The sequence below is a fragment of the Alexandromys fortis genome, unplaced genomic scaffold (genome assembly GCF_014885135.2).
Source record: "Alexandromys fortis isolate MF-2015 unplaced genomic scaffold, M_Fortis_MF-2015_v1.1 scaffold_146, whole genome shotgun sequence".
Classification (NCBI taxonomy): Eukaryota; Metazoa; Chordata; class Mammalia; order Rodentia; family Cricetidae; genus Alexandromys; species Alexandromys fortis.
In genome coordinates, this window is record NW_026068042.1 from 2241533 (window position 1) to 2253632 (window position 12100).

The window sequence follows — 12100 nt, forward strand, 5'->3', positions numbered from 1 at the left end:
ATAATTCTTGTCATCTTTCTTGACATCATCCTCTGAAGGGTAGGAGAACTTCATTAGCTTGTCCTCGGAGAAGATATGACAATCTGGCGGGCACTTGACATTGGCTTCCTTGGCAGGCAGCATGTCAGCCTCGTGCGTATTTGTCCATGCCATCAGGAGCATGACCTCTTAACTGGGGTTGTAGCTTCAGGAACCTCATGCTCCAAACCCTGGAGTAGCCTCATGGCTTTTCTTTTTATTCCTCTCTTTTTTGTTCTTCTCTCCCTCACCATCAATTTTTTTTTTAAGGATCAGAAACAGGTTCCTTTAGCCTCTCTCTACTATTGCTCTCTCTGCAGCCCTACGAACTCAGCAGTGAGCTTGGTAAATCTGTGCTCTCTCTGGCTCCCTTGTGTGGTCCTCATCAGAGAAATACTTCCATCTTAGGAGATGTTCCACTCTGCCCTTGATGACTCAGTGGTCAAGAATAAGGCTGTTGTGGATTATTTGCTTAACAATGTAAAGATGGGTTGTGTCTATTTAATTATGTAAAGGTGTGTTGTCATTTTACCTTGCCTGCCTAAGGAATCCAATTGGTCTAATAAAAAGGGGGAATAGCCAATAGCGAGGGAGAAGGTATAGGTTGGGCTTCTGGGCAGGAACAGTAAGTAGGAGGAGGAATTTAGGCTCAAAAAGAAGAAGAAAGTAAAGGAGATGCCAAGCAGACATCAGGGGCCAGACAGACAAACACAGAGGAAGCAGGAAAGTAGCATATACAGAATGAAAGAAAGCTAAAAATCCTGAGGCAAAAATGTAGATGAATAGAAACAGGTTAAATTAAGTTAAAAGAGCTACTGGGACAAGCCTAAGCTCTGGCCGAGAATTCATAATTAATAATAAGCCGCTGTGACTTTATTTGGAAGCTGGTTGACTGCCCAAAGAAAATGCCAACTCCACAAGGCCCCTTGCAGAAGCTGTGTATAGGAGGCTTGACCAATAGCCCTCACTTTAGCTGGACAACAGAGCTTTGTCTGACCGGGTTATTACCATAGGGATCCATTCATTTTGTCCAGGCTTGCTGCTTACTCCTTGTGCGTAGGATGGAAAATGATGGTCCTGGGGAGAGATCAGAACTGTAGGTAGTGGGAGCCTCGAGGAGACTCTTGGCTTTGGTTTATTTCCATCTGTGCAGCTTGATCAATCACTTACTTGCCTTTACATTCCACGGGTCATTACACAGGCTTGCTGCAGCAGGCTGAGGGGACATATTTAAATGCACGTTGGTGCAAGTAAAGCAAACTGAACACATCAGTAATATATTAGTGAGGCTTCTCTAGAGGAACAGAACCAATAGAGTATGTAGATAATTATATAATTACATTTGGGGACCGGGATGCAACTCGCCTAGCATGTAGAAATCCCTTGGTTGGATCTCTGGCACTGAATAAACTGAGGATGGTGTAGTGTGCTTGTAATCCCAGCACTCAGGAAGTTCAGGTAGGAGGATCAGAAGTTTAAGGTCATCATCCACTATCTAAAACTTGAGATCAGTCTAGACTACATGAAACCCTGTCTCAATAATCAATTAGTTAGCTCTTTCTCTTCCGGTCGCAGGCGCTTCGGGAGCCGCCGATTACCGTCCAGCCACGGCCAAGTCCAAGAACCACACCACACACAACCAGTCCCGGTAATGGCACAGAAACGGCATCAAGAAACCCCGGTCACAAAGATTCGAATCTCTCAAGGGGGTTGACCCCAAGTTCCAGAGGAACGTGCGCTTTGCCAAGAAGCACAACAAGACAGGCCTGAAGGAGATGCAGGCAAATAATGCAAAGGCCATGAGTGCACGTGCGGAGGCCATCAAGGCCCTGGTGAAGCCCCAGGTGGTGAAGCCCAAGGTGCCAAAGGGCCCCACCCGCAAACTCACCCGTCTGGCTTTAATTGCTCACCCCAAGCTTGGGAAGTGGACTAGAAGCTACATGGCCAGGGGTCGTAGGCTCCAAAAAACAAAGCCCAAGGTTCAAGCCAAGGCAGAGGCCTCAGCTGCAACTCAGGCTCCTAAAGGTGCCCAGGCCCCTGTGAAGGCCCCATAAGAAAGGTCTCAGCCTGCCAATGTGAAGACAGATGGACTGGTGTGAACACCTACACAGTATTTGCAGATGTTCAGGACCTTATGCTGTTTTTACAAATAAACTTGAGGCAAGTTCTGTTAAAAAAATAATCAGTTAGTCATTCACTGTATTGGCCTACATACCTAACCAGACTGGGCAATTCACAGTAGTTTTTTACTCTGGGAAGGCAGAGCCCTGGGAACTGATTACTTCAGGAATCTGGTAGCTTCAGAGCAAGAAAGACTAATGCTTCTGTCCCAGTCAAGGCGGGAAGCTTGGAAGCTCCTGGAGTGTTGTTGTTGGGTCTTTGTTGAGAGGCTAAAGGAGCCTTAATGGCAGCAGCAATGGGCCCACTGGCTCAGAAAGAGTGGGCGGAGCTTTTGGCACACTGACGCCTTTGTCTTCCATGTTTTCTCCAGGTAAGCTCCCAGCCCCTTGGATGGTGCTGCCCACACCCTCCTTCAGTTGCTGCCTCATGTCAGTCTTCTCCAGGATGCCCTCACAGACACACGCAGAAGTGTGCTCTACTAATCTCCTAGGTGTCTCCCAATCTAGTCAGGTTAAAAATTAAGACTAACTACTACAGTGAACAGTTTAGGAAAATCTGTATTCCCCTCACCGAGTGATTATAACATCTGACTGAGGCAGAACATTGCTCTTCCTCCCCCCCCCCTTCCCCCAGTGCCAGGTCCTAATTCCTGGGATCTGTGGTTTTGTTAGATAAATACTGCAAGGGGAATGACGGTCACTGACCAGCTGACCTCAAACAAGGATGCTTCCCTTACTTGTGTAAATGGACTGAATATAGTCACAGTGAAGGAGAGGCAAAAAGAACCCAGAAAGATGGTGGTCCAAGAAGACTCTTTTGGCTGTGGACCCAGGGGACACAGGTGGCCTCTCCAGACAGGGGAAAGAAACAGATTCACGTCCTGTATCTTCCAGACAGGAAGGCACTTTACCAGCAGTCTGACTTCAGGGCTGGAGGACTGCCCTGGATTTCTGATACCCGGGGCTATCCACAGGGAAGACATGACTGGTGATGCTTTCAATCATTAGAGATTGTTTGTAGAGATTTGTTACTTCAGTAATAAAAGCTCACACACCCTCTCTTGGCCGTGGAGAGTGTGTTCTCTGACCACTCACTATAAGCACACATTTCCCATCCTGCCTCACGTCAGTGCTGGGAATCGATCTGACAAAATGTGTTCCTGTTATAAACAGTAAGAGTATGTGTCCAGTGTTTATGGCCAGCTGGGCGCCATCAGTCAGTCACTGCCCTGTAAATCGCTATCAACTCCAGTGCTGCAGACAGCTCTGGACGCCATGTCTGCTTTGTAGCTCCGTTTCCTTTGTCCCCTCCTGGTTTTCCATTTTGTACATTACTTGTGCTTGCCTCTCCCCAGGATACTGTTTGAAAAGTTGTGGTGGAATAGTTCATCTCCTCCAGACTCAGAGACTTAGGAGATGGCCATCCCCTTTCCTGCCTGTCATTCTGAATTGTAATTGTGAAGTGTGTTGTTTTCAATGATGTTTCTTTTTTTGTATTCCGAATCTATTTCTCTGTGCTTCCATGTAGACCAAGGGGAATACTTTTTCTAGCCTTCTGGAAGTTCCCTTAACCTCTTTCCTTGCTCAGCAAAAAAATTACTAGTATCACCCCTTGTATGTTTTCAGGGTTGTTATCTGTGACGATATTTCTTAGTTTTGCTTTGGCTTAAGAGAGACACGTGTTCCCAGGAGACAGTCTGGTGCTCCTCCCAACTTTGTTGATGTTAATGTTCCTGCTTCTTGCACTAAACTGCCCCAGGTAGCCACAGTCTGTGTTCTCTCTGCTGTTTGTTGGCGTTTAGAGGTTAAAGGTTCAGCATTCTGTCTGCCACTCAAGGAACTCTTGCTAAATTATGAATGTAAAACCCGGCCCTGATGTTCAGACACCAGTGGGCAACATATCTATATGTAATGGCTGGGTGACTGAAATATAATCAAGAAATTTGAGTGGAGGTGACGGTCCCCTGCTTCAGACCTCAGCATGACACTCCCAGAGCCCTATTTTATTGTCCTCTTCTCGTCCTTGAACCACCCGGGCAGCCACGTACTACAGACACCGTGACTGGGTGGGCTATGTGAAGGAGGCTGATTTGTCCTGCTCACCTGTCCACCAGGGCCAGATAGTCGTGATATTTGAGCCCTGATCCACTCTTAGTTTATTTAATGCTAAGCATTCATTGCAACAAATAGATTAGACAATTTGATTTAGCTTAAGTGGCTCTTTAAATTTTTTAAAGTTTTAAATTTATTTTAATGTTTATTAAGGAAACAATAAAACTAGTTCGTCAAAGCCATGACTTCATCCACATTATTACTTAGGGACAGAGTCAGTATTTAGGTGAAAAAAAAAATAGTAACTTGGTGTGGGAGGATCAAGTAGCGCTATTAGCAGTGACACACTTGACCAAAACTGGTGGCCAGACAGCCAGGTAGAGTACACACGGAACACAGGGAAGGAAGGGCCATCATGACTGGCTACACCCAACTTTGGGTGTTTCATAGCATAGCAGATTAGTGACTCAGTTTTGTGACCTTTAGCTAATGTACTTGGGCACTTTCAGGAGGCCGTGTCCCGCTCTGTCTTGGCTTTTATTCTCTTGTGATTTTCATTTGCCAATAAAAAGATTGCAAAGGGAGCAACTGGTTCTTTCTTCCTTTCCTTCCCAGTTTTGCAACAGTGGGTGGAGCAATAGTAGGCGGAGCAGCAGTAGGCGGGGCGGCAGTGGGTGGAGCTTCCTGAGGTGAGAGTTTGGTTTTACTGTTTTTTTTTTTGTTTGTTTATTTGCTTGTTTGTTTTTCATTCTCACCCTCGCTGGGTCCCAGGTGCAGCTTTGGGTCACCCTCAGCAGTGTCCCCTGTCATAGGGCTGTGCTTCAACATGTTTTTCTCCTTACCCTCACCAATCAGGAAATGTCTAAGGGATTTCTATATGTCCTTTAATTTGTCTATATCCTTGGGAATGTTTAGTATTGTTTGATATGTATTTGGGTTTTGATTTATGTAAATGGTATGCTGCCCTAGATTCTGCTGTGTGTCTTCCTTTCTTCCAATGCTGGTTCCTCCCTCCGTTCTCATCTGCTACGAATGTATATCCAATTTGCTGTTTCTGCAGCGCAGTGGCCCAGAGCTTTCCTCCCTCTTTTCCTTCTCCATCTCCTGAGGTAACAGACTTTACAAAGTCATTCTGTTCTACGAGCCAGGGTGATCCGGATCCGGTCCCCTGTCTCTGTCTCTGTCTGAGAGAGGAGCCCAGACTTAGCCAAGGAGAACTAGAGATACATGACGTCAGTAGCACTGACCTGCTATGGCAGTTGAGATCTGTGGAGTCAGGACGCCGACAGACTATGCTCTGCTGAGGTTTGCAAAGTCCTGAAGTTGATTAAGAAGTGTTTGATCTGAGTTTCAGTAGAAGAGAAGCACATGAATGTTTTGTCTTCATGTATGTCTGTGTACCACATGCTTGCCCAGTGCCCTCCGTGATCAGAAGAAGGCACTGCATCCTCTAGAACTAGAGTTATAGATGGTTGTGAGTGGCCATGTGGGTGATGGGAGTTGAACTAATGTCCCCTGGAGAAGAGGGCACTGAGTCCTCTCTTCAGCACGCTGAGGGTCATTTGAAAGGACTTATTTTGAAGTGTCACAAATGAAAGTATGCACATTTAAATGCGACACATTTAAAACCTCCAATGAAGTTTTGCACCTGTATGTCTGCAGTTGAGTGGACAACAATGAGACTGGCTGGTATTTGCCAATGGGGAAGAGTAGGCTCTGAGGTAAATTAGAAGGTCACAGTCGAGTTACAGGAGCTCATCTGGCCAACGCTTGCTGGGTGGGGATGCAGGCCCAGGATGGCCAAAATCTTTTTGAGTTTCTTATTTTCATGTGACATCTGTGCTAGGCAGCTGGCCAATAAACAAACAACTCAGACACATTCATAGAATGACTCTATTCTTGGGCATACACCATCTTTTACTGTGAATTGGGGAAAGAATTTCTACTGTTGGGCCCATGAGGTTCTACAGGGACATGGTGTTCTTGCCTAGTTGAATTGCATGTGCTTATGAGACCAAAGAATTCTGTGCAAAGATTCCATATCTGGTATCTGGATGACAACACGAGCCGGGTCTCACCCTGGTTATTCATCTCCGCTTGGAGGGAAGCGTGAGGACTAAGAGAGAGATAGACAAGAGACAATTGATGGAGCCAGGAGGGCATCCGGGAAATACTGAGATTTGCCCTGCATTTATGTCTCTATATTGGGGCTCTATAAACCCCAATCCAAAGAGGAGGGGGAAGGCAAGAGGCTTCTTTACCAAGATACAAAAAACAAAGTAATCAACCTTTCTTAATACCCCAAACATCAAGTAACCACACTCTAGGTCAAAACATCCTGTTAGTAGCTATGCCTTGGGTCAAACCTTCTTTCGTATAACCTTGAAGGCTATAAAGCAAGAGCAGGTCTGAATTCTCTGAGCTTTAGTCAAGGTGGAAGGAATCCAATTCTGTGGGCTCCCACACAAAGGGACTTTCTACATTAGGGTCCACTGACTGTAACGGTGTGAAGGGGAAGGGGTCCTGTCCTCTGGAGGGCTGTGCGTGGTTGCCACAGCTGCGTGCTCAGAAGGCAGGGACTGAGCCGTATCCAACCTCTTCTCAGTACTAAGGATGTTTTGTGGTCCAGCTGAACATATGAATAACAACACTTGCGAGTCTGCAGAGTGTAAGTCCATCCTCGCCCCCACCCCAGACTCCAAGGACTAAAGCTTCAGGGAGTCTCTACTTTCCCTGTGCTTAGGAATGTCCTGAGGGATCCTCAAGGGGTGAGGGCATAGCTTGGGCAGTCAGGTATTTCCTAGGTCTCTGTGGGAAAAGTCATGTTCCAGTGGCAGCCAGTGATGAGGGGAGGTTTTCAAAAGATGGCTGAATGTGTCTCCTGGTAACATGAAAGGTTTGTTCCTTCAGGCATGCAGATTGAATCTCAAGTGGCCATTCTGATTGCTTGATGCTAATTGCATGCAGAATTTAATTAGAAAATTAAGTGTGATGGTGTGCAGTGCCAGCCATGGACCTGGAGCCATGGTGACACATGCCTTCATTTCAGCACCTTGTTTATTATTTGCTAAATTACAAGTGAAAATCAATGCTCCAAGCCCGGGGTGGTGGTTAACATGATTTAAAGATGAAAGAGCTGTTTTAAAAAAAAAGCCTGAAGCCGGAAAAGTTCTCTGAGCCCCAAAATGCATCATCTAAAACCAAATTGTTTCCTAGCAGCTTCTAAAAAATTAAAAATCTGCTTTTGGTTTTTCACAATCTTCTTCTCTAAGCTCAACAATAGAGGTGTGTGTACTGCTGTTTGTGTGTCTGCTGTTTGTGTGTGTGCACTGTTTGTGTGTGTCTGCATGTGTGTATGTGTGCTGTTTATGTGTCTGCATGTGTGTTTGTGCTGTTTGTGTATGTTTGTGTGTGTATGTTTGCTGCTCTTTGTGTGTGTCTACATGTGTGTGTTTGCTGTTTGTGTGTGTGTGCATGTGTGTGTTCTGCTGTTTGTGTGTGTGTGCGCTGCTGTTTGTGTCTGCCTGTGTGTCCTGCTGTTTGTGTGCGTCTTCATGTATATATTGCTCTGTGTGTGGGGGGGGGATGTGGGCTCTGTGTGTGTGGTGTGTTGGTAATTGCGGGCACTGATTGAAACCCTCTGTAAGCTCAATTTATCTGACTTAGCTGTGCTGTGTGTCAGATCTGTGGACAGATGCCCTTCAGGGAGGGGACAGGAATGAAACAATGAAGGGACCTAAAGTGGAAATGTAAAGCTTCTGGCATGTGTTTGAAATGCTTTCCGGGGAAATTCTGTTTTTAGGTCTTGCAAGTGGATTTCTTGATTTAGTAATGTCAGGGTTAAGCCAATGGGAGCTGGAGAGCCAAGGTCAACTGTTCACAGCAGTTGACAGTGCTGAGCTCTCCCCCACCCCGGACTGGAGAAGTCTGCCCAGTGCTTTGGCTGCAGAATATCACAAACCCTGTAGATAAGATGTCATGTCGTCGACATGGTCATGTTGGAACCAGTCCCAGAGATGACAGTCTCCAGGTGTAGATGGTGAAGTGTCAAGACTGATAGACAATGTCTGCCTGAAACGGAGTGCCTCATTCCACTGGATCTGATCAATACTTCAGAGCTCCTGTCACAAGCGAACACAGGTGTTTTTTCCTCCCCCTGAGACATGGTTTCTCTGTACTGTGTCCTAGCTGTCCTGCTCACTTGGCAGCACATGTACTAAAATTGGAACAATACAGGGAAGATTACCGTGGACCCTGCGCAAGAGTGAACGGTTTCAGTGAGCGCTGTTTGTACTAATTGATGGCCTCATTTATTTATTATTTAACAGCAAGTTACTGAGGCCTTTACAAATGTCAGGCGCCGTGCTGTGTGTCGGGAATTCATTAGGGAAAAAGGCAGGTGTGTCGCCGGGCGGTTGCTGCTCAATAGAGAAACCAGGCAGGAAGTGAACAAGAAGAAAATAGTTTCCAGGTCCTTTTCAGCTGTGGTGGAGGTGTGAGGAAGAGACAGCAAGACAGGGCTGTCAGAGCAAACCTCTGTCAGGAGAGGGCATGTAGGCAGAGGAAACAAGAGGAAGCTGGCAAGGGAGAGGTGGGAGCCTGTGTGTGTGTGTGTGTGTGTGTGTGTGTGTGTGTGTGTGTGTGTGTGCGCATGCGCATGTGTGTGTGTACCACATATGTGCAGGTACCCTAGGGCTGGAGTTACAGGAGGTTGTGAGCTATGCAATGTGGGTGCTGGGATCCGAACCTTGGTCCTCTGGAAGAACAGCAAGTGCTTGTAACAGTTAAGCCACCTCTCCAGCCCTTTCTGTATTATTAAAGTGCTTTTGTTTTGTAGTCCGTGTTAGATATATAGATATGTTCCTTATTCATGTCTTTATGTTCCGTGAAGTCTCTGTGAACACTAAGAGAGCAAGCACCAAGCTGTGGCTCCCAGGGAAATACGGGCGAGGTTCCCAAAGCCTGTGGTCATCAGTCCATTAACACAGAACTTTAAAAGTGTGTAGGTTTCTATGTAAGACATTTTCTTTACTATCTATTTCTTGGGTGAATATTTCCTGCATATTGAAACATCCCCTTCTAGAGGGAAGGAGGAGGCTCATAAGATGTAGGAAGTGACCTTACAAAGCTCAAGAGGTTCATGAAACTTACAAGCTTCACAAATTCCCGCCTCTCAAGCTGATAGAAGTCATGAATAACGGCTGGGAGAGGAGACTGCTGGGTGGAGCTGCCTGCAGGTTGGACAGGGACTTCCAGGGGTGCAACTTTTGTGAGCTCTCACGCAGGGTGGGGTGGACTTTTTGGTGATGAAGCTGGCTCTGAGTCCTCCATGGTAGTCCTTCACCCAGACTTCTGTAAATAACCCAATGGACCCATTAGTTCACGAAGCCAGGCTGGGGTGGGATCATCTGTGGCTGGCGCCCTGCCTGGGCTGGACAGGTGTTGGTTCACATCTTCCCAGCAGGAGTCACACAACAGTACTGTGACCCCTCCTCTTACTACTGTAACCTCTACCTGTGCAAAACTCAGCTGACACAGGCATTTTCCCTCCAAGGCCCTTAGGGCCCCAGAGAGCAGCCCAGCACTTTTCCATTAGACAGTGAAATCTCACCCCAAAGTACGGCCCACAAAAATCCATGACATTGAGTAAGCCTGAGAAGGATACTTGCTTACTGTTGGAGGGCTGAAGCTGGACATTGCCTTATTCAACCTCGGCTTGGAAAATGCAGTGGGGAGACCCAAAGCTTTTGCTACTCTGCGCCTGTGAATCACCATGAGAGCAGCCGATGTACTGATTTGTCAAGAAAGTGAATTTGCAAATATGGGCCCTGCGGATGACAGGATGACAGGTTTGATGCGACTGTGGCTTAAGGACAGGGACAGGGATGTCAGTGACTCTCGGGAGAGAGACAGGTGAGATTATAGTGCACTGGATTCTGAGCCAGGAGCTGACCAGAGCATGGAGACCTACGCTGTACCCTGCTGGGACCACGGACAAGCCATTTCTACCCTGAGCCTTCTCCCTTCATGATGAGCAAAGGGGCATGGCTTAAATTACATCCAAGATCCTCTGCCCTCAATGCAATTTATTCTTTTCTCACCCAGGAACCGAGCTGGCGGTGTAGGAATTAGTGGTGCATCCACACACTGATCTGAGGTACAAATAATTGCATTTTTCCCTCTGTGTCAACAGCATGACACTGAGTCTCTCCTGACAAGATCCAGAGGCTTCACAGGAGAAGGATGCGTTTTATGCTTTGACTTGCAAGGAAAGGTCCTGAGTTAAAACCGTGCAAAGTGCTACATGACAAGCTGTAAAAACTTGCATCTTTGGAGCTTTTCCTAAGAGGAGGAGGATTTTTGTTGTTATGTTTTCTTTTTAAAAATAGTTTCAGGTTAGATATGAGCAGGATTGAAAACAGGTTGTTCTCACTGAGCAGGTGAAATGGCAAAAATAACCCAGGAAGGGTTTCAGAGGAAAATTAGCCCAGGGTAGAACTTTGCTGCCATATTTGATGTGAAGATTGGGAATACCTGGCACGTGGGTATAGTTAGTTTCTCTCACCTTCTCTCTCTCTCTCTCTCTCTCTCTCTCTCTCTCTCTCTCTCTCTCACACACACACACACACACAGAGACAGAGACAGAGACAGAGACAGAGACAGAGACAGAGAGAGGATGTGCATGTGGAGGCCAGAGGCCAACCTTGGGTACTGGTCCTCCCTTTCCTCCCTTTCTCCCTTGTTGGAGTCAGGGACTCTTCGAGGCTTGCTGCTCTGCAGGCTAGCTGGCCAGCTGGCTTCGGAGCCCATCTCCATTCTCCCCATGGAGACACTGGGATTACAGATGTGCTGCTATGTGTACCTTTGCATGAGCTGGGGATTCCTACTCAGATCCTTACACCCGTGCAGCGAGAGCTCTACCCACGGATATTCTCCCCAACTTCTAGCCAAAAGCTTTAAGTCATAGCAGGAAACGACCCATTAAGTGTGCGTGGACTTAATTAGGATAGCACGGACTAATTAAATAATTTAAGACACTACGCTGTAGGCCCTCGCTGGGTTTCCCTCTTATCATGACAAGAAGGCACGCAAAGTGTAGAGAGGAAGATGACTTTCCGGGTAGGCAGGGTAGAAGCCGCTGACGGACATCCTGAAATTCACCCTCTACTGTGTTTCTAATGAGCGTGCCCCAGTCACCCACGGGAAGGGGACCGGTATCCATCATGTGCTGGAATGCTTTGTTTTTTTCCTCTCCAGTCAGAACCCAATTTGTCACTGCCAGATAAGAAGTGAAAAGGTCATCTTCTCACTCTGAAATTTCGGAATCATTTAATAGCTAATTTGTACTGCTAATTGCTACCTTTCTCCTCTGTAATTATTTCGAACCATTGTCCTCCTGCTACTATTAATGGGCAGGCAGAAGACAATAAAGCATGGCTCTAAGCGTCAGTCCGCTGGTGTGGCAAATTGAGCCCCGTGGACACGGCAGACAAACACTTGCTGTTTTGTTCAGTGTTTCTGGCTCTTTGGCAAAAAAAAAAAAAAAAAAAAAAAAAAAAAAAAAAAAAAAAAAAAAAAAAAAAACCTCCAGCATCGGACCATTATTTGCAATTTTCTATCTGGAACCACTTTTCACTGACATTTGTGCAATGACCTTGTCTTTGGCCAAGTACCAGGGATAAGTTAAACATGCTGCCCCTGCTCTTCTATACGCTCCTTGGTCCCCTTGTATACAAGTTCACGATCCACAATCCTTTGCAAACCTACTTGCCAGTCCTGTGGCCAGAAAGTATAGGAGAAATTGTGATTAAAATCTGAGAATTCACTAAGATGACGTCTTGAGATGATTTTTGATGTCATAATTCCGGGGTGAAGTTTCTGCGAAAGTAGTCAGACTACTTGTGAGGCAG

The 12100-nt window shown here is 46.4% G+C and overlaps 1 non-coding gene and 1 pseudogene across 1 annotated transcript; both read left to right on the top strand.

Moving 5' to 3' along the window:
* Positions 1-2072, top strand: part of LOC126515915 (60S ribosomal protein L29-like) — a 124444-nt pseudogene extending 122372 nt beyond the window's left edge.
* Positions 2073-8383: 6311 nt separating this feature from the next.
* Positions 8384-8489, top strand: LOC126515994 (U6 spliceosomal RNA). The gene has a single exon (XR_007595975.1). It is a non-coding gene; the product is annotated as a U6 spliceosomal RNA (small nuclear RNA).
* Positions 8490-12100: the final 3611 nt, after the last annotated feature.